The sequence below is a fragment of the Macaca nemestrina genome, chromosome 6 (assembly GCF_043159975.1).
Source record: "Macaca nemestrina isolate mMacNem1 chromosome 6, mMacNem.hap1, whole genome shotgun sequence".
NCBI lineage: Eukaryota > Metazoa > Chordata > Mammalia > Primates > Cercopithecidae > Macaca > Macaca nemestrina.
This window is the reverse complement of record NC_092130.1, coordinates 73,919,424-73,942,074: the sequence shown is the minus strand read 5'-3', so window position 1 is coordinate 73,942,074 and position 22,651 is coordinate 73,919,424. Positions and strand designations below refer to the sequence as shown.

Below are 22,651 nucleotides of genomic sequence, written 5' to 3'. Positions count from 1 at the left end.
TTCAGCCTGTCTTAAAATCAATCAGGGAAGCCTGACTCAGGTAGTGGTTTGGTGAGTGGTAGTCTATTTCAGTGGTTCCCAAACTTGAATGCATATCAGAATACTCTGGAGGCCTTGCTAAAACAGGGCTGATCTCCACTCCCAGGATTCCTGAGTCAGTAAATCTGGAATGAATCTCAGTAATCTGCATTTCTAACAAGTTCCCAGGTAATGCTGGGATGCTGGCTTGGTGTCCACACTTGGAAAACTGCTAGTCTGTTGGACAGAATGACTTCAAATAAAGGAGCAGCAGATGCCAGAGAAATAATACAGAAGCTGGAGACTGACCACAGTCCACACTGCCAAGCTGAAGAGCAGCTTTCATAGACAGAGAACAACATATGCAGCTTCCATTTATTGGGTACTTACCGGAGGCAGGCATTGTATTAAAAGCTCTACACAACTATCCTATTTAATGTTGCCTCTCTCTAGTATGAATTTGCTTATGTCTAATGAGATGTGAGAACCAGCTCAATGTTTTGCCACATTCTCCACATTTGCAGGGTTTCTCTCCAGTGTGAATTCTCTCATGATTAGTCAGGTCTGAGAAGCACTTAAAGTTTTTGCCACATTCTTCACATTTGTAAGGTCTCTTTTCCATATGAATTTTCTTGTGGTTAATCAGGGTTGAGGGGTGGGTGAAGGCTTTGCCACATTCTTCACTGATGTAGGGTTTCTCTACAGTATGAATTTTCGTATGTTTACTAAGGACTGAGAACCACTTAAAAGCTTTTCCATGTTCATTACATTCATAGAGTTTATCTCCAGTATGAATTATCTTATGTTTAGCAAGGTCTGAGAACCACCTACAGGCTTTGTTACATTCTTCACATTTTTAGGGTTTCTCTCCAGTATGAATTCTCTTATGAATAGTAAGGTCTGAGAAGCACTTAAAGGCTTTGCCACATTCTTCACATTTGTAGCGTCTGTCTCCGGTATGATTTCTCTAGTGTTTAAGAAGGGTTGAGGAACAGGTAAAAGTTTTGTCACATTTTTCACATTTGTAGGGTTTCTCTCCAGTATGAACTCTTATGTTTAGTAAGGTTTGAGAACTTTTTAAAGGCTTTGCCACGTTCTTCACATTTGTAGCATCTCTCTGCAGTATGAATTCTCTTTTGTCTAATAAAATCTGAGAACAACCTATAGTCTTTGCCATATTCTTCACATTTGTAGCATTTCTCTGCTAAAAAATTTATGTCCAGTGAAGACTGAACACAACTTAAAAACTTTGCCACATTTATTACATTGACAGGTTTTTCTATGCATAGTTGACAAACATCAGTAAAGGCCATTATAACTGCTTTTCTGCCCCCTTGCACAGATGGATCCTTATATAAGCAATATTAAGCTGAGACTGCTGCAGAGTGGGGCTAGAGCCTAGTTACAAAAATAATTTTCAAGTCAACTGCCAAGACCAATATTGATGAACACATGAGCCTTTCTGTCAAGAAACTATTGTGACTACTTTTGGACTCCTTGGTAACATTTGGTAGCAGGCTCAAGGCCAAACTAGACTCTAACCAAGCCCTTCAGGAAATGGGGGTGTTTCCAGGTTTGAATCCAGAAACACAGTTAATGAATCTATCACCTGGGTATGGGTCCTCACTCTCAAAATTACCCCCCTAGGTCTTGGACTCCATGAGGGATTCACAACCTGCAGCCTAAATACTAAAACTTCCACAAAGACTTTGGTCTGTGGAAGAATGCAGAATTATTGTTGTCGTGGAGTAATACAAGCAGTTGATCTCCTGTTCTGCCACCTTGCTAACATCATTTCAACAATGCCATCAAAAAAAAGATAAAAGCCATATAATTCTAGCCCTACAGCATTTGCTACTTTAATCAGATATTTTGAATAAAACTAATTAAATATTTGCCAGAAAATTTATTTCATATGGATTGAATGCACATAAGGAAATGTTTAAAGCAATTGTTTTAAGCATGAAAAATTGATATTTAGACAATTAATGCATCTATATGACAGACCTGGAGTAGTTACTGTGTGCTGCTAAGGTTTCTACCTCTAGATGCAAGAAAGGGTACCCTTGTGCTTTCTGTTTGTCTAGTTGTGGCAAGATTGAATGAGGAATATGGGGAATAAACATGGAAAGAGAATTTCTGCAACTCAGGAATAACCTTGGAAACAGTGAAGAGACTGTTTTACTCCAAAGGAGAACCCAAAATTTGAGTTTATGTGAGAAGTGTTAGAAGATGTCCCCTACCACCCACATCTGGTAGATTATAACAAAACTAATTAAAAGCAAGCCAGGAAGGAAGGAAAAAAAGGAAGAAGGGAAGGAAGGAGGAATCAGGTGGGAGGGTTAGGGTTAGGGTTAGGAGGCAGAAAGGAAGAAAAGAAAAAGACTTCCAGTTTTAAGGTATTACATTAGAGATAATATGTCAATTACGGTATTATCAGACCATATACAATAGACAAAAATTGACCTAACATCAACATTTCTCCAATTTTAAATAATTTAAAAACTAGGAGTCATGCATATGCCATGAGTATCAAACTTAGTGTTTGCTTGAAGAAAGTATTCAATAAATGCTTTTCCTGCACCTAAATCTCCCTTTATCTTTATCCATCCATCATATTATCCATTTTGAGGGTGTTTTCTTTTCTTTTCTTTTTTTTTTTTTTGACAGTAGAGATCTTAGTCATCTTTAAAGAAGAACACATCTATCTCCTTATCTTTGTTACTTACAGATAGACTACCTCTTGAACTCCTGACCTACTCACCAGATGTATTAAAATGTTAATGTATATTCTCCACTAGTATTTTATTATCACTTTATCCATGATTATCTGTGGTCACCTCATCTTATTAAACATATTGGGTAGCATGATAGGAATCTTGGAATTTTTTTTCCCTAAGCGTACCATTTCTAACTACTTCAAAGGAGATACTTCATGGCTAGTGTTCAATGATATGCTTTTACTAGCCAATTCAAATCATTTTAAAAGGCAGGTTTTCTATGAAAACTTCACAAACTAGTTTTAATAAACTTACATAAGCCTGTTATTCAAAATCATTAATATTTTATTAAGTTGATGGAATATCAGTTCTAGTTTATTAACATGCTCTCTGAGATCAACTAGTTATACTCACCTAGGTATTATAATTTACTTCTTTAGTACTATATTAAATTTACTAAACCTTATAAAATGCTCTGAGCTTCTTTTTTTTTTTTTTTTTTTTTTTTTTTTTTTGAGACAGAGTCTTGCTCTGTTGCCCAGGTTGGACTGCAGTGGCCGGATCTCAGCTCACTGCAAGCTCCGCCTCCTGGGTTTACGCCATTCTCCTGCCTCAGCCTCCCGAGCAGCTGGGACTACAGGCGCCCGCCACCTCGCCCGGCTAGATTTTTGTATTTTTTAGTAGAGACGGGGTTTCACCGTGTTAGCCAGGATGGTCTCGATCTCCTGACCTCGTGATCCGCCCGTCTCGGCCTCCCAAAGTGCTGGGATTACAGGCTTGAGCCACCGCGCCCGGCCCTGAGCTTCTTAAAGAAGCCTTAACTACAAATTATATAGCTAAAACCCAGCAAATTATAATTACATTTGAAAGAAAATTTTAGCTTTGCATTAATCAAATATCCTTTATAAAGATTTTTTTTAAAAATAAAACCATTATAGAAAAGAGGAAACCAAAATCTCTCAAACACATGTGAAAAATATATCCACTCACTCAGTAATCCAAGAAATGCAAATTAAAACTCAATTAGATTTCATTTAAAAACTACCAGATTAACCTTGAAACAAATCAGAAACTGCCAATTGCAGGTGAAAATGTAGATAAAATATGCACAAACTAGTACATTTGAGGACATTAAGTAGAACATTTTAAGTTATTTATATTCTGTAATGCATCAATTCAATTTTATGTACATGTAATCCAGAATAGTATTTGTTCATGTGTACCAGAATACATGTACAGATGTATTCTTGGCAGTTTTTTTTTCTTTCAAATTAGTCTAAAACTGGTTATGTTCACCAAGCTTAGGATGAGTAAATTTCGTTATAGTCAAGCAACACAAAAATGTAGATTATAAAAACAAATAGTGGTATTCAAGAATATGAAATTACTTTACAATGTATAACACAAGAAGCAAGGTACATAATTATGCATAGTATGGGTTAAAACCAAGCAAACCAAGGCAGTGTTTTGAAATGGTGAATGCATATTAAAATAAATAATATAAGCAAAATATTATCACAGAGATGAGAGTGATTATTTCTGCAGAAAGTAGTATTTGGTAGAGGGACACACAGAAGATTTAAGGGCACTAGAAATGTTCTCCTTTTTAAAAAGGTGACAGTTAAATGGATTTTTATCAATACTTAACTAAGCTACACATACATTTTATTTATTCTTGTGTGCCTATAATACTTCTCAGAATAGTAAAAATCAATCTAACTTGCATTTTACGTAACACAATATAGAACAAAAAAAGAAGTCAGGGGAGATTGAAAATGAAATCAAAACAAATTAAGAATATAGAGAAAAAATTGGTTGGTTTGTTTTCCCGGGATCTCAATAAAGCATCTATTAGCTAAATATTCCTTGGCTTAGTTCAAATTTATAAAAGGCTTAACAAATGACTTCTATAATAAAGAGACAAGATACCTGAATAGCCACAGCACAATTTAATTGGATTTCATTAAGATTGATTATATTGGCATATATAGTTATATAATGTGGCATATGATACTCAGACTATCAGGCTAGTAAATGACTTCAGTATTGACCGTGACTTTTGGAAATTAGGTGATTAGTGATTTAAAAGAAAATGGAAATAAAGTAAAAGAAACTGGAAGACAAGTAAAGGAGTACTTGGAAAATTTCTGTGCAGTCATTGTAAGATATTAATCTTGGCCGGGCGCGGTGGCTCAAGCCTGTAATCCCAGCACTTTGGGAGGCCGAGACGGGCGGATCACGAGGTCAGGAGATCGAGACCATCCTGGCTAACACGATGAAACCCCGTCTCTACTAAAAAATACAAAAAACTAGCCGGGCGCGGTGGCGGGCGCCTGTAGTCCCAGCTACTCGGGAGGCTGAGGCAGGAGAATGGCGTAAACCCGGGAGGCGGAGCTTGCAGTGAGCTGAGATCCGGCCACTGCACTCCAGCCTGGGCGACAGAGCGAGACTCCGTCTCAAAAAAAAAAAAAAAAAAAAAAAAAAAAAAAAAAGATATTAATCTTTACCATTTTTTTCTATCACTTAGCTTATGTTCTAATTCTTTTAAATGAGTTTAGACATTGCACAGGTGTTCAAATACTCTTTTTTATACTATCCATAAAAGACTTTTAAAAATATTATTATTCCTGGAGCCCAAATTACTGGTACTCTTTTCTTTGTATTAGTTTTATAGGTATTGTTCCACAGATAATCAGTGTCTACCAACCAAACAAAAGCTTCCTTAGAAATCCATGAATGATTCATTCCTAAATGAAGAAACAATTTATCTTTAAAATACTATAAATAAAATTCAAAGTGACATTTAAGTCAATTTGTCTTTTATACTTGTTTAAGCCACTGCAATTTGTAAATTTCTTGTGGAATAACTATATCTAAAGGAAGAAGTCATTATACTGTAAACCTTTTGCAAAGCATCAACTGAGAAAAGGTGTGTCCTTCATGTAGCACATGTAATCCATTTCCTACATACACTTAGAGCAAATAACACATGTTAGTATACATAAGCTGTGGTAATTTTTTTTTCTATAAGTTAAATTCATGCTAGCTCTCTTAATCAGAAAAATGTTCTATTACAACATGCACACACACACAGAGAAAGATATTATTCAACTGTATGGTGGAATGAATAATGCAAATAGTCTTATGTAAAAGACACTTATAAATGCCAAATAAAAGCATTATAAATATCCTCTTAATTGCCTGAATGAGCTCACAAGAGAGTAATAGAAATCTCCAGGGATCAAAAATGAAGAAGCTAAAAATTAAAATGGTTAGTTGAAAGTGAACTTGTGTCTAAACTGGGAATTTGAACTAACCTATGTATTCTAGAATTTTGATCTTGATGATTGCATGGATATAGAAATTGAGGGCTTAGTGGGGGTAGGGCGTGAGGATTCCATAAAGAAGTCAAAATCAGAACTGAAACTGAAAAGCCAGAATAATGCCAGAAGAGGGATATCATAAGAAAAAAAGTATGCCTATTGTGAGCTCCAGATGGAGAATATCTACCCATGCAATTACAACCAAAGATCTGCTTTTTCATGAGTTTATTGTCTAAATTTATACTTTGAAGATACTTGGGATGTCAAGCAGGAACAAAGGCAACTTAGCAGTAAAATGATTATACAAAATTCCTACATATAAAGCATATCAAATATTGATACACAGTATAAAATAAGTTCAGACAAAAGTAAATATGCTACAACAAAGGAAAATGAGAAGCTTAGACACCCAGCATCTTTGGAAAATGGAATCTTTGGATATAGAATATAAAATATATGTCAAAAAATTTAGTGGAATAAAGATAAAAATAAAAATGTAAAAAGGAAGAAAAGATGAGAAACAAGCCCCCCAAAACAAATAGGCATATTATTTAAATTATCAAAAAGAACCTCTGGAAATTACAAACAGGATTATTCATATCATACATGCAATGGATAGATTAAATAGCTTAGGTAGAGATAATGGAAACATTAGTAAGCTCAAACATGCATCAGAAGAGATTACCTAGATTGGCACAGATAGAAGAAATTTGAAAATTTTGAAAAATGATATTAAAAATCATTGAATATAGGCAGATAAAAGAAAGAAATGGTATCCAAATAGGAAGAGAGAAAGTCAAAGTAACTCTGTTTGTAGATGACATAATTATATATCTAGAAAACCTCATAGTCTTGGGCCAAAAGCTCTATCAGCTGATAAAAAACTTCAGCAAAATTTCAGGATATAAAATCAGTGCACAAATCTCACTGACATTCCTCTACACCAACAACAGCCAAGCCAAGATCCAAACCAAAAAGGCAATCCCATTCACAATTACCACAAAAATTATAAACTACCTGGGAATACAGCTAACTATGGAGGTGAATGATCTCTGCAATGAGAATTACAAAACACTCCTCAAAGAAATCAGAGAAGACAGAAACAGATGGAAAACATCCCATGCTCATTGATAGGAAGAATCCATATCATTAAAATGGTCATACTGCCCAAAGCAATGTACAGATTCAGTGCTATTTCTATAAAATTAACAATGCCATTTTTCACAGAACTATGAAAAAACACTATTTAAAAACTCATACGGAATCAAAAAAAGAAAAAAGAGTCCGAATAGCCAAGGCAATCCTAAGGAAAAACAAAAACAAAAACAAAAACAGGGAGGCATTACATTACCTGACTTCAACTTATCCTACAGGGCTACAGTAATGAAAACAGCATGATACTAGCACAAAAACAGGCACCCAGACCAATGAAACAGAACAGAGAGCCCAGAAATAAGGCCACACACCTGCCACCATCTGGTCTTTCACAAAACTGACAAAAGCAATGGGGAAAAGACTCCCTATTCAATAAATGGTGCTGGTATAACTCACTAGTCATATACAGAAAATTGACGATGGACCTCTTCCTTACATCATACACAAAAATAAATTGAAGGTGGATTTAAAACTTAAATATAAATCTCAAAACTATAAAAATCCTGGAAGACAACCTAGGCAATACCGTCATGGACATAGAAATGGGCAAAGATTTTATGACAAGACCCCAAAAGCAAGCATAACAAAAGCAAAAGTTGACAAATGGGATCTAATTAAACTTAAAAGCCTCTGCGTTTCAAAAGAAACTATCAACACAGTAAACAGAAAACCTGCAGAATGAGAGAAAATTTTTGCAAACTTTGCATCTGACAAAAGTCTAATATCCAGCATCTGTAAGAAATTTACAAGGAAAAAAAACATTAAAGTGTGAGCAAAGGACATGAACAGACACTTTTCAAAAGAAGACACACATGCAGCCAATAAGCAAATGAAAAAAAAGCTGAATGTCACTGATCATTAGAGAAATACGAATCAAAACCACAATGAGATGTCATCTCACACCAGTTTGAAAGACTATTATTTAAAAGTTAAAAAATAACAGATGCTGGTGAGGTTGTAGAGAAAAGGGAACACTTAATTCACTGTTGGTAGGAGTGTAAATTAGCCTAACCATTGTGGAAAGCAGTATGGCGATTCCTCAAAGAGCTAAAAGCAGAACTCCATTCAACCCAGCAATCCCATTACTGGGTATTTACCCAGAGAAATACAAACCATTCTACCATAAAGACACATGCACAGGTATGTTTACTGCAACACTATTCACAATAGCAAAAACATGGAATTGACCGACATGTCCATCAATGGGAGACTGGATAAAAAAATGTGGTACCTATACACTATGAAATACAATGCATCCGTAAAGAAGAATGAGATCATGTTTTTTGCAGAAATATGGATGGAGTTGGAGCTTTTATCCTTAGCAAACTAATGCAGGAACAGAAAACCAAATACTGCATATTCTCACTTGTAAGTGGGAGCTAAATGATGAGAACTTAAGAACACAAAGAAAGAAACAACAGACACTGGTATCTATTTCAGGGTGGAAGGTGGGAGGAGGGAGAGGAGCAGAAAAGATAACTATTGGGTACTGGAATTAATACCTGAGTGATGAAGTAATCTATACAAGAAACACCTGTGACACAAGTTTACTTATATAACAAACCTTCACATGTACCTCAAACCTAAAAGTTTTTTTTAAGAAAAGAATACTAACAGTAGTTTCAGAAAAATAGACCAAAAAATGAACAGAGTATTTAAAGAGAGTAATAATTTTCTAGAACTGGTAGAAGATAATGATATATAATATATAAAAAAGTACAATGAATACCTGACAAACATTTATATGAATGGAAATAAAACTTCAAAGAAGTACCAAAGACAAAAACAAGATTTTAAATTAGCCATAACAGAAAGGTAGTTACGCAGAAATGTGTGATGATTAGATTGGCAGAAGACTATCAATAACAAAAATAGACAATAACAAGAACAGCGGAAAAAACTCTTAAAAATGCAGAGAAACTACAACTGCCCATTCAGAATTTTATACACATTTAATATTCTTTTAAGAATAAAATGTTAAATGGTAGTAATTTAGACACTGATTGAAAGTTAATTAACCCTTACTAAATAAAGGTTCAAAGTATTTGCTTCATAAGAAATGTAAACTAAAATAAAAGAAGAATCAAAATATGAAATGGAATGGTGAGGAAAGGTATTGGTAAATATGAATTCAATCTAAAAATAATATAGAATGTAAACAATATCCAAAAATGTTGGGAATGGTATGTAATATGTAAGTAAAATATTAGACAAAACATGCAAGAAAGAAACAGTTCTTAGAAATTCCACTGTTCAGGCTGGGCATGGTGGCTTATGCCTGTAATCCCAGCACTTTGGGAGGCCGAGGTGGGCGGATCATTTGAGGTCAGGAGTTCGAGCCCAGCCTGGCCAATATAGTGAAACCTCATCTCTGCTAAAAGTACAAAAATTAGCTGGGTGTGATGGTGCACACCTGTAATCCCAGCTACGCGGGAGGCTGAGGCAGGAGAATCGCTTGAACCCTGGAGGCAGAGGTTGCAGTGAGCCGAGATCCTGCCACTGCACTCCAGCCTGGGTGACAGAGTGAGTCTCCATCTCAAAAAAAAAAAAAAAAAAAAAAAAAAAAAAAATTCCCATGTCCGAGGGCCTCCCATACTTTTTGAGATTAATAGAACTACTGGTGAATTTAGATGTATAGATAGATACACACATAAACACGCACACATATATAAAATGTAAGTGTGTTAAGCATAAATACCTACAATTTTAAAAAATTTGATTACATAGTTTAAATACCATTAGAAGAGAGAAAAAAGAATACAAAAACATCAAACCCAAAGAAGGCAGTAAAGAATATTAAGAACATATTAAGAACAAAACAGGGTCACAGGATGCTACAAAATATAGTTCTTTTTTCCTTTCCCCCCCTTTTTTTTTTTCTTTTGGTTGGAGACAGGGTCTCACTTTGTTGCCCAGGCTAGAGTGCATGGTGCCATCTCAGCTCACTACTATCTCTCCCTCTGGCTCAAGGGATCCTTCCACCTCAGCTTCCCAAGTAGATGGGACCACAGAAGTGTGCCACCACAACCAGCTAATTTTTAGTATATTTGTAGAGAGAGGGATTCTCCATTTTGCCCTCGATGGTCTTGAACTCTTGAGCTCAAGAGATTCACCTGCCTCAGCCTCCCAAAATGCTGGGATTACAGGTATGAGCCACTGTGCTTAGCCCAAAATAAAGTTTTGATAATACATTAAAAGGATTCATAATTGTGATAAATGCAAATAGTTTACAGTTGCTAGTTAAAAGGCAAAAATCATAGAATTAAAAAGAAACCAGCATTTTGCTATTTGTAAACATAAACCATAATGGCAAAGACTGACTGAAACTAAATAGACAAAATTGTGCTAATTAAATCTTGATGAAGACAAGTGATATAGCCAGATTAAAACTAGACACAGTGTAATTTTAGGTAGAATCATCACATTATAATAACATACACAATTTGGGGCACTCGTTATAAATGTTATTAGCATATGATCTTTGAATCTCTTGATTTTTTTTATATATGTAACTAATGTAGTTCTAAAACACATAAAGAAAAATTAGACATAATTCAATAAGATATTGATAAATTAGGCATCAAGCTCACTAGTATCAAATAAATAAATAAAATTGGCCACATACTAAAAATTAAAACAAGACTCAGGGATTATGAAGGACTTGTTTAACAGACCACATTTTGCTATCAAAATTCCATTAAGTTAAAAATGTATAACAAGATGACTGGGAAAAATATTTTCAAAAGCAAACATGAAAAATAGTAGAATAACTTGTGGTTCAAAGTAAAATAGTGTAATTGGAGAATTCACCACATGATTTTAATTTTTATAAAACAAAAGAAACTGTTAGCAAATTAGGAATAGATGTGAGTTTTCCAAATTTAATTGCATGTATCTTCCAAAAATCCATCAACAAACAGTCACGACCTGATTAAAGTGTTCTTTTAAAAACAGGAGTGAAAAGACATGGTTGTATGTTTTCATTACTATTTTTCAATATTTTATTTGAGGACATATCTAGTGCAAAAGGACAAGAAAAAGGAATAAAAATAATAAATAGAAAAGAAACCTCTAATTATTTACAGATATTTTTAGAAAATAATTAGACTATAGACAAATTGTTGGAATCCATTAGGTCAATGTGTAACAAACTGTATCATTGTTATGCAAATAAATTATTGGTCAATCAACCAGAAGCAAAAATAGAGGCAATATAATAGAAGAAAAATAGCATTTAGAAAAGAAGTGGAAATATTAAATTTTTATGAATATCTAAATTACATATGCAAGATATTTTTGAAGAACAATATAAAATTTTATGGATAGGCATTACAGAAAAACAAGAAGAAGAAAGAAGCAGGAGAAAGAGAGGTTTTGTATGTCATGAATGTAAACACCCTAAATCTTGTTTTAGGAAAGATTTTTAAAACCACACTCCTAAGTAAAAAGAAGGAGAATAAAAACTGATAAATATGACCATGTTTCTGTGTTTCTATAAATAGCAAATAAAGAAGAAAAAATTACCAAGAAACTATGAGAAGGTATTTGCACAAACATAAAAACATAAAAACTTTTGGTGTTCGTATATTAATAGGTAAGTATCCCAAATATAACAAGTGATGTATTCAATAAAGACAGATGTACTTCCTCCACAACATAGCAATTCTTTTCCTAGGTATATGCCCAAAAGAAAGATCTGCTTATGTGCGGAAGTAGACATGCATAGCAATATTATAGCAACATTGTTTACAAGACTGAAAGAAATGGGAGAAAACCAAAATGTCCAATGCCAGAAAAAGTTTTGATGGAAATGTGATGTAATAGTATAATGAAATAGTAATAATTAATAAAAATTATGAAGTTAGCTATCAACAAAGATGAATGCAATCAAGTTATTAACAGAAATAACAAATTGTTCAAAACAATTATTATAATTATTTTGTACCTCTTTTACAATCTTATTTTAAAACCTATAATACAAAATTATAAATGTTTATAGATACATACATGTGTTTTAAAAATTTAAAAATATGTATGGAAATGATAGATCTAATGATAATTTCCTTTGTGCAGGGAAGAATGAAGAGGAAAGGAAATGAGATAGGGTGTACTAAAAGACTTTCAATATTTTAGGTGCTGTATATCTTAAGCTAGTTGGTGGAAGGTGAATGTGTATAATTTTTGTATACTCTGGCATTTCTTGAAAAATTAGTCATATAAAATAGAATGTTTTTAACTTAAAAATCATTAATGTCAACTTAGGGAGAAAATGATTTTTTAAAAAATCAGAAATGACAGTATTTATTTACATTATAATAAAATTCTATGATGTATCTAATAATAGAATGAAGAGATTTACATCTGCCTCTGTAGTCTCTTTGCTGTCAAATTGTAGTGATGACAGAAACTGAATATTGCCTGATATCTGAACCATAATGAGCATGATTTTGAGTTTAAAAAGGTAACACTCTGGGTTTTTAAATATAAAATTATTGGTGATTATAATGCTTTTCAAATCAATATTAAATAGGAATATTTATTTAGAAACAACATATTTCCAACTAAGTGTTTACTCTTAACTCTAGACTTGTCCAGTATTCAATTTAATAAAGTATATCCACTACTTATGAATGATGTATCTGAGATCATCTTTAACCATTGTCTGCTTTATAACATATGTTCCCCCATGGGTATTATCTCTGTGCAACTCTTTTGATTTATGGAGAAAATAGAATATTATACACTGTTGTTTTCAGAAAAGCTAAATCTAGCATAGAGCAAATGATTTAGCAGAAAATATTACTACCACTAAAAATAAGTATACCTGCCTAAAGTATTTTTTATTATTTGCCCAAGTTGTCATTTTTAATCTCTTGCAGTACCACCACCACCCCAACAATCCTCTCCAACCGTACACACACACACACACACTCCAGACTTGACACTTTCCTGCAGTCTGTATCCCATGTTCTACATTACCCATCCATAATTTCCTTTTCTACAAGAATGGATAACCAATTCTCAAGTCCATCATCTCACTATCTACAAGGACCACCTTCTCCACTAATTCTAAATCTCAATTGCAATGATTACTTTATTTACTATCCTTACTAGATCTTTTATAATCTTATTGGGAATTTAAGACCAACAAATGATTTTGTTTTTCATTCTTTTCTCTTCACACCCAAATTTTTAGAATAAGTTTTTTATATATATATATATATATCTCCCATTTATTCTCTTTAATTCTATAACCACCCTCCTATCAAACCTAAATCCCAACACTTTACTGGAAACGTTCTCATAAATCAATCAACATCGTGTCACCAAATCCAATGAATGTTTTTCATTCTATGTATTCCTAGAATTATCAAAATTATTAAACATAAACAACCTTATATAAATGTATAGCCCAGTGACAATTTTAATGGCACAATACATTTTTGTATATCACTTTTTCTCAGAATGCTATATCCTTATTTTGTCCACTAAATCACAACTTTCATGGTCATCTCTTTTATACTGTTTTTCCAGGAATTGGGTTGGTGTCAAAATAATTGTCATTTTTGCCATTGAATATAATAGCAAAAACCACAATTATTTTGGCACCAACCTAACATATAATGACTTCTACAATTTGAGTAAATATTGGCTGCTATGTTTACCATTCGTTGAGTTTTTTTGATTTCTGTGATACTGTAATTTCCTGATTTTCCTCCTATTCCAATGGGTCGTCCTCCTCTGTCTCCCTATAGACTCTTCCTCCTGTACTGGATCATTAATGGCCATAAAAGATAGAATTCCTTAGAGCTTTACCCAAATTATCTTTTTCCCTTAGGCTAATCTTTCTACTTAGATTGTATTATTTGCCCTAATAACTTCAGTTATGAACAAAATGCTATGAACATCAACATTTTAATGTCTAATCTGAACTTTCCTTCTGAGGCATCTCCATTTTGATGGCTTAGACGAATATTTACTTATTTTTAAAAGGCTTGTATCTACCTCCAAACCCCTTCCTTCTCTACAAATCTGGTCAAAGTATAATTGGGTAGAACTTCAAAAGAATGTTAGCTACATGCCTTTAAAAGGCTTAACGTATTTATAATTTTTGAATGACACATTTCCAATAATTTTAAAATGTAAGAAAATTTCAAAGAATTCTTAAAGCAATAATCATATATAGATACATTGTAAAAAGTTACCTAGTATAGTTTATGAAAACTTGGAACATCCTAGTCCTCATTATTATGTATTTGGCATACACAGACTGGAAAATAATAAAAAAATTAGACATATAGAAAAAATATGCTAAAGTGTACAACGTGCATTTTTAACTGAAAAAGCAGTGTTCAAATGAGTTTACGTTAATTATAAGAACAGTGAAATTTTCTGTACATACAAAGTGATATATAAATATAGCAGTGAAGAGAGAAATATGGTGATAGACAAAAGTAGATGATAGATACAAATCTGATTTGTTTTAACAACTGTTTCTACATTTATGCATTGTACTCCTTACACCACTGTAGTCATTATACATTAGGTACTCCTTACACAGCTATAGTTGTTTTTTTTTTTTTTCAATGAACACAGGAAAATCAGTCATTTACTTTTAATATAAAGCTATTTTGTTTGGGCAAAAGAATGTTACCCCTCAACTGAATACTCAATTTATAAAATGCATCAAGAAGTTAATGAGTTTTTACTTTGTGAAATATTTTTCTAATTTCTCTGTGGTTTAAAAGACAAATAAGAGAGGATCCTTTTCCTTTCCCTCTTGAACCAACACTGAAGAAGCAGTTTGTTTCTTTTACACATGAATGTAGATCTGATGCCAAAAACTTTTGATTATTAATATGAATCAAATGTACCCTCAACAGTCAAAGGAACACTGCATTGTGAATATCAAAATAAAATAGTACTTTATTATATGCAGGCAATTATGAAATTGAAGATGACAACTCATTTATGTGTATGTGTCTGTAATATTTTTTGAGAAAAATCATTGCTTACTTTGTTAGAATCATTTTGACCGCTACCATATACAGTCTATATATGAAATGTTCTAAATTGGATTACTCATACTGACACATTGATATGTTTTAAAAATATTTTCTCATCCTTTGCCCTCTATTAATTTAATGAGATTTTCTAGTCTTCTGAAATTAACTAGTTGAGTATAATTTTAAATAATTCATTTCAAATTTACTCACAAAAGTCATAATTGTGACATTAACAGAGATGATCATAATAAAGGTGCTATGTTTGTGGGGGAATTTTCTTTTTTTTTTTTTTTTTTTTGTCTGTCTTGAAAGATGACCAACTTCAGAAAAAAAGAATCAGGTACAGCTACCATAATCGCATGTATCCAGACATTCACAGTATGTTTACCCATGCTCCTTTCTATAGGCTCATTCAGACTAGCATTACTTGAAGCAAAAATCTGTATTCTGCATTGAAAGTCAGTGATAGGGAACTAATGTCAAATTTGGTCTAAATTTCTCTTTTCTCTATCTCTTTGATTTCTCCTCTTACTGCATATATGACATGATTGAATGTTTTTCTTGATTTTGAATTAGCTTATGGGGATCTCCTCTTGCTTGTGTCATTCAATAATAAATGATAAAAATATTCACCTACCTAGCACAAGAAGGACAAGCTTTACCCACAACAGTCACTGTTTATTGCTACTTGTGTTAAAATCCGATCTCTGAGCGCATCAGTGCTGTTATCATTCCTACTAATTATCTTATGTTGAATGCATTTTTAATGATTCCAGACTTTTCTTCTAAGCAGATGTTCCTTGAATAGTTTCACTTACTTTTTTCTAGTATTAGACTGCTTAAATAAGTTGGCACCAATTTGTTAGGTTATAAAACTGGGTACTTTGCTGGAACCAATTTTATATTAGCATAAAACTTCAGCATACTCAGCCCTGAGTGTTTCCCCATGGAAAGGAAGTAGCCTTTCTTACCATTTTATTGCTTCATTCATCAGCGTTTTATTTGGAAACTGAAGTTTCTTTCCGTGAGTGTCTTTTTCTATGCTAATAAGCTACAAGCCAGTGTTGCCCAAGAATTGTGTAGCCCTTCAGGGTTAATTTCAGAAGCAAAGTAATTCAATTCCCCAGCAATTCCCTGGAAAAGATAAGTACAGGACAGGATTAGTGCAGACATAAAAGCAAGCTTTGAATATTCCTTCTGAGGTAGCTACTCACATATTTATCTCTACCCTTAAACCTTAATTACAAAGAATGTTAGAAATAATGGCAATATCATCATTTATACTTGTTGCTAGAGTCACAGTATATACGCTGTAAAAGCTCTGTTGCGAGGTAACCCAAGTTGGTTCTTTACCTCAGAGGTGAGATAACTGTCTACCTACTCAAACTAATTATTGACCATTATATAATTTACACTTTAAAAGAAAATACAAAGTCTCACAATAGTCCACAATATTGATGAAAAATGCACCTATTTTCACCATTAACACCGTATCAAGTTTTTATGATTAAATTTAATATTATCTCCATCTCTTCCATATTTTCCTCTCTTTCATAATAACTAAAGTGGGATTATTAAGGTAAAAGAAATATTATACTCCTTGTAAATTTTATGAAATAAAGAGAGGGCCATTTGCCCTTTGATCTGTGGTCTCTCACATAGTGCCACCGTATTGTAGATACATCACATATACAGGCCAAACACTAGAAATAGTTTACTTCTATGTCACCTTTTACTATTACTACTTAAAATAAATGTGAAAATTTCATTAAGTAAGCTATATTTTCTTTTTACTGTGAAATAGTCCTATTTGTGTGTGTGTGTGTGCGTGTGTATGTATGTGTTGAAATTTTCCTTTCAGACATGAAGCATTATTTTTCAGATGACAGAAAAAAAAGTCAAAACCTCCAAACAAGGCACAAACTCCCTTTATGTCAGATTAAGATATCCATGAGAATATAGTTCTATTTAATACAATATTATAATAGTAAACTACACTTTAAGAAAATAATACATTATCACCTTTGACTTTAATGAGTCTAAAATGTGATGTTTGTTGAGGTATTAACTGTGCCTCACTTCCAATATTCTAAAATTAACAGTGAATGTTCAATACAAATATGGCATAAAACAGATGTACCACCTCCCCTGGTCATCCTTCAGTGATCTCATCATTTGGTTTTCAAAACAATGATATCATAATATACACGTTTGCTACAAGTGCCATCACAGATGTGGCATCACAAATCTGCCATGAGGACACTACCTACTTTTTTCTTCTATTCTTTAATACTGTCATATTATTCAAATAATTAAATCACATAAGATCATATCTGCTTACAAATGAAGAGCATCTTCCTAACCCTCTCATATCATTTAAGTTAGATGTCTTATGTCTTTGAATTAAGCTGTAGGCTATTAGTCAATTGGGCTTTTATCCAAAATTGGTAAGGGGAAACTTTTTTTAGAACCCTAATATTTTTAAAGTTTTACTACAGAGAATAAAAATACACAAAAGTGGGGAGAATGATGAAGCCCATGTACCCATAATCTAGTAAATTATTTTCTAATTGCTGCTGTAAAAAAATTACGATAAACTTTGTGAGTTCGAACAACACAAATTTATTGGTCTCACTGGGCTAAAATTATAATGACAGCTACATTCCCATTGTGGATGCTCTAGAGGAGAGTCTGTTTTCTTGTCTTCCCGGCTGCTAGAGGCTCTCTGTATATTCTTTGGCTTACTGTGCTGTTTCTCAAACTGCAAAGCCAGCAAATGTCAGACCAAGTCCTCTTCCTGCTGCCATCTCCCTGGTGTTCTCCCTTCTGCCTTGGTCATCCACATAAAAAAGACCCTTATGATTACACTAGTCCTACAGAAGTCATCCAGGATAACCTCCCCCATTTCAAGGTCAGTTGATCAGTTAATTTTTATCTGGAACCTTAATTCACCCTTGCCATATAACAAAATATGTTTACCTTTTTCTGACATTAGGGCTTGGACATCTTTGGCAGGGGAAAGAGGGTCAGTTTTCTGCCTTCTATACCTGTTATAATTACCAGCATTTTGAAATACTGTTTCATCTCTCCCTCTTATCCAAATCACAGACTTTTTTGTTTGTTTACTAGTTTTTTTATTTATTTATTTATTATTATTATACTTTAAGTTGTAGGGTACATGTGCATAACGTGCAGGTTTGTTACATATGTACACTTGTGCCATGTTGGTGTGCTGCACCCATCAACTCGTCATTTACATCAGGTATAACTCCCAATGCAATCCCTCCCCCCTGCCCCCTCCCCATGATAGGCCCCTGTGTGTGATGTTCCCCTTCCTGAGTCCAAGTGATCTCATTGTTCAGTTCCCACCTATGAGTGAGAACATGCGGTGTTTGGTTTTCTGCTCTTGTGATAGTTTGCTAAGAATGATGGTTTCCAGCTGCATCCATGTCCCTACAAAGGACACAAACTCATCCTTTTTGATGGCTGCATAGTATTCCATGGTGTATATGTGCCGCATTTTCTTAATCCAATCTGTCACTGATGGACATTTGGGTTGATTCCAAGTCTTTGCTATTGTGAATAGTGCTGCAATAAACATACGTGTGCATGTGTCTTTATAGCAGCATAATTTATAATCCTTTGGGTATATACCCAGTAATGGGATGGCTGGGTCATATGGTACATCTAGTTCTAGATCCTTGAGGAATCGCCATACTGTTTTCCATAATGGTTGAACTAGTTTACAATCCCACCAACAGTGTAAAAGCATTCCTATTTCTCCACATCCTCTCCAGCACCTGTTGTTTCCTGACTTTTTAATGATCGCCATTCTAACTGGTGTGAGATGGTATCTCATTGTGGTTTTGATTTGCATTTCTCTGATGGCCAGTGATGATGAGCATTTTTTCATGTGTCTGTTGGCTGTATGAATGTCTTCTTTTGAGAAATGTCTGTTCATATCCTTTGCCCACTTTTTGATGGGGTTGTTTGTTTTTTTCTTGTAAATTTGTTTGAGTTCTTTGTAGGTTCTGGATATTAGCCCTTTGTCAGATGAGTAGATTGCAAAAATTTTCTCCCATTCTGTAGGTTGCCTGTTCACTCTGATGGTAGTTTCTTTTGCTCTGCAGAAGCTCTTTAGTTTAATGAGATCCCATTTGTCAATTTTGACTTTTGCTGCCATTGCTTTTGGTGTTTTAGACATGAAGTCTTTGCCCATGCCTATGTCCTGAATGGTTCTACCTAGGTTTTCCTCTAGGATTTTTATAGTATTAGGTCTAACATTTAAGTCTCTAATCCATCTTGAATTAATTTTCGTATAGGGAGTAAGGAAAGGATCCAGTTTCAGCTTTCTACTTATGGCTAGCCAATTTTCCCAGCACCATTTATTAAATAGGGAATCCTTTCCCCATTTCTTGTTTCTCTCAGGTTTGTCAAAGATCAGATGGCTGTAGATGTGTGGTATTATTTCTGAGGACTCTGTTCTGTTCCATTGGTCTATATCTCTGTTTTGGTACCTGTACCATGCTGTTTTGGTTACTGTAGCCTTGTAGTATAGTTTGAAGTCAGGTAGCGTGATGCCTCCAACTTTGTTCTTTTGACTTAGGATTGTCTTGGAGATGCGGGCTCTTTTTTGGTTCCATATGAACTTTAAAGCAGTTTTTTCCAATTCTGTGAAGAAACTCATTGGTAGCTTGATGGGGATGGCATTGAATCTATAAATTACCTTGGGCAGTATGGCCATTTTCACGATATTGATTCTTCCTATCCATGAGCATGGTGTGTTCTTCCATTTGTTTGTGTCCTCTTTGATTTCACTGAGCAGTGGTTTGTAGTTCTCCTTGAAGAGGTCCTTTACATCCCTTGTAAGTTGGATTCCTAGGTATTTGATTCTCTTTGAAGCAATTGTGAATGGAAGTTCATTCCTGATTTGGCTCTCTGTTTGTCTGTTACTGGTGTATAAGAATGCTTGTGATTTTTGCACATTAATTTTGTATCCTGAGACTTTGCTGAAGTTGCTTATCAGCTTAAGGAGATTTTGGGCTGAGACAATGGGGTTTTCTAAATATACAATCATGTCATCTGCAAACAGGGACAGTTTGACTTCTTCTTTTCCTAACTGAATACCCTTGATTTCTTTCTCTTGCCTAATTGCCCTAGCCAGAACTTCCAGCACTATGTTGAATAGGAGTGGTGAGAGAGGGCATCCCTGTCTTGTGCCAGTTTTCCAAGGGAATTTTTCCAGTTTTTGTCCATTCAGTATGATATTGGCTGTGGGTTTGTCATAAATAGCTCTTATTATTTTGAGGTACGTTCCATCAATAACGAATTTATTGAGCATTTTTAGCATGAAGGCTGTTGAATTTTGTCAAAAGCCTTTTCTGCATCTATTGAGATAATCATGTGGTTCTTGTCTTTGGTTCTGTTTATATGCTGGATTATGTTTATTGATTTGCGAATGTTGAACCAGCCTTGCATCCCAGGGATGAAGCCCACTTGATCATGGTGGATAAGCTTTTTGATGTGTTGCTGAATCCGGTTTGCCAGTATTTTATTGAGGATTTTTGCATCGATGTTCATCAGGGATATTGGTCTAAAATTCTTTTTTTGTTGTGTCTCTGCCAGGCTTTGGTATCAGGATGATGTTGGCCTCATAAAATGAGTTAGGGAGGATTCCCTCTTTTTCTATTGATTGGAATAGTTTCAGAAGGAATGGTACCAACTCCTCCTTGTACCTCTGGTAGAATTCAGCTGTGAATCCATCTGGTCCTGGACTTTTTTTGGTTGGTGGGCTATTAATTATTGCCTCAATTTCAGAGCCTGCTACTGGTCTATTCAGGGATTCAACTTCTTCCTGGTTTAGTCTTGGAAGAGTGTAAGTGTCCAGGAAATTATCCATTTCTTCTAGATTTTCCAGTTTATTTGCATAGAGGTGTTTATAGTATTCTCTGATGGTAGTTTGTATTTCTGTGGGGTCGGTGGTGATATCCCCTTTATCATTTTTAATTGCGTCGATTTGATTCTTCTCTCTTTTCTTCTTTATTAGTCTTGCTAGTGGTCTGTCAATTTTGTTGATCTTTTCAAAAAACCAACTCCTGGATTCATTGATTTTTTGGAGGGTTTTTTGTGTTTCTATCTCCTTCAGTTCTGCTCTGATCTTAGTTATTTCTAGCCTTCTGCTAGCTTTCAAATGTGTTTGCTCTTGCTTCTCTAGTTCTTTTAATTGTGATGTTAGAGTGTCAATTTTAGATCTTTCCTGCTTTCTCTTGTGGGCATTTAGTGCTATAAATTTCCCTCTACACACTGCTTTAAATGTGTCCCAGAGATTCTGGTATGTTGTATCTTTGTTCTCATTGGTTTCAAAGAACATCTTTATTTCTGCCTTCATTTCGTTATGTACCCAGTAGTCATTCAGGAGCAGGTTGTTCAGTTTCCATGTAGTTGAGCGGTTTTGATTGAGTTTCTTAGTCCTGAGTTCTAGTTTGATTGCACTGTGGTCTGAGAGACAGTTTGTTATGATTTCTGTTCTTGTACATTTGCTGAGGAGTGCTTTACTTCCAATTACGTGGTCGATTTTGGAGTAAGTATGATGTGGTGCTGAGAAGAATGTATATTCTGTTGATTTGGGGTGGAGAGTTCTATAGATGTCTATTAGGTCTGCTTGCTGCAGAGATGAGTTCAATTCCTGGATATCCTTGTTAACTTTCTGTCTCGTTGATCTGTCTAATGTTGACAGTGGAGTGTTGAAGTCTCCCATTATTATTGTATGGGAGTCTAAGTCTCTTTGTAAGTCTCTAAGGACTTGCTTTATGAATCTGGGTGCTCCTGTATTGGGTGCATATATATTTAGGATAGTTAGCTCTTCCTGTTGAATTGATCCCTTTACCATTATGTAATGGCCTTCTTTGTCTCTTTTGATCTTTGATGGTTTAAAGTCTGTTTTATCAGAGACTAGTATTGCAACCCCCGCTTTTTTTTGTTCTCCATTTGCTTGGTAAATCTTCCTCCATCCCTTTATTTTGAGCCTATGTGTGTCTCTGCGTGTGAGATGGGTCTCCTGAATACAGCAGACTGATGGGTCTTGACTCTTTATCCAGTTTGCCAGTCTGTGTCTTTTAATTGGAGCATTTAGTCCATTTACATTTAAGGTTAAGATTGTTATGTATGAACTTGATCCTGCCATTATGATATTAACTGGTTATTTTGCTCGTTAGTTGATGCAGTTTCTTCCTAGCCTCGATGGTCTTTACATTTTGGCATGTTTTTGCAATGGCTGGTACCGGTTGTTCCTTTCCATGTTTAGTGCTTCCTTCAGGGTCTCTTGCAAGGCAGGCCTAGTGGTGACAAAATCTCTAAGCATTTGCTTATCTGTAAAGGATTTTATTTCTCCTTCACTTATGAAACTTAGTTTGTCTGGATATGAAATTCT

General features: G+C 34.4%; 1 pseudogene; it reads right to left on the bottom strand.

Moving 5' to 3' along the window:
- Nucleotides 1–451: 451 nt before the first annotated feature.
- Nucleotides 452–7,748, bottom strand: LOC105471139 (zinc finger protein 736-like; annotated as a pseudogene).
- Nucleotides 7,749–22,651: the final 14,903 nt, after the last annotated feature.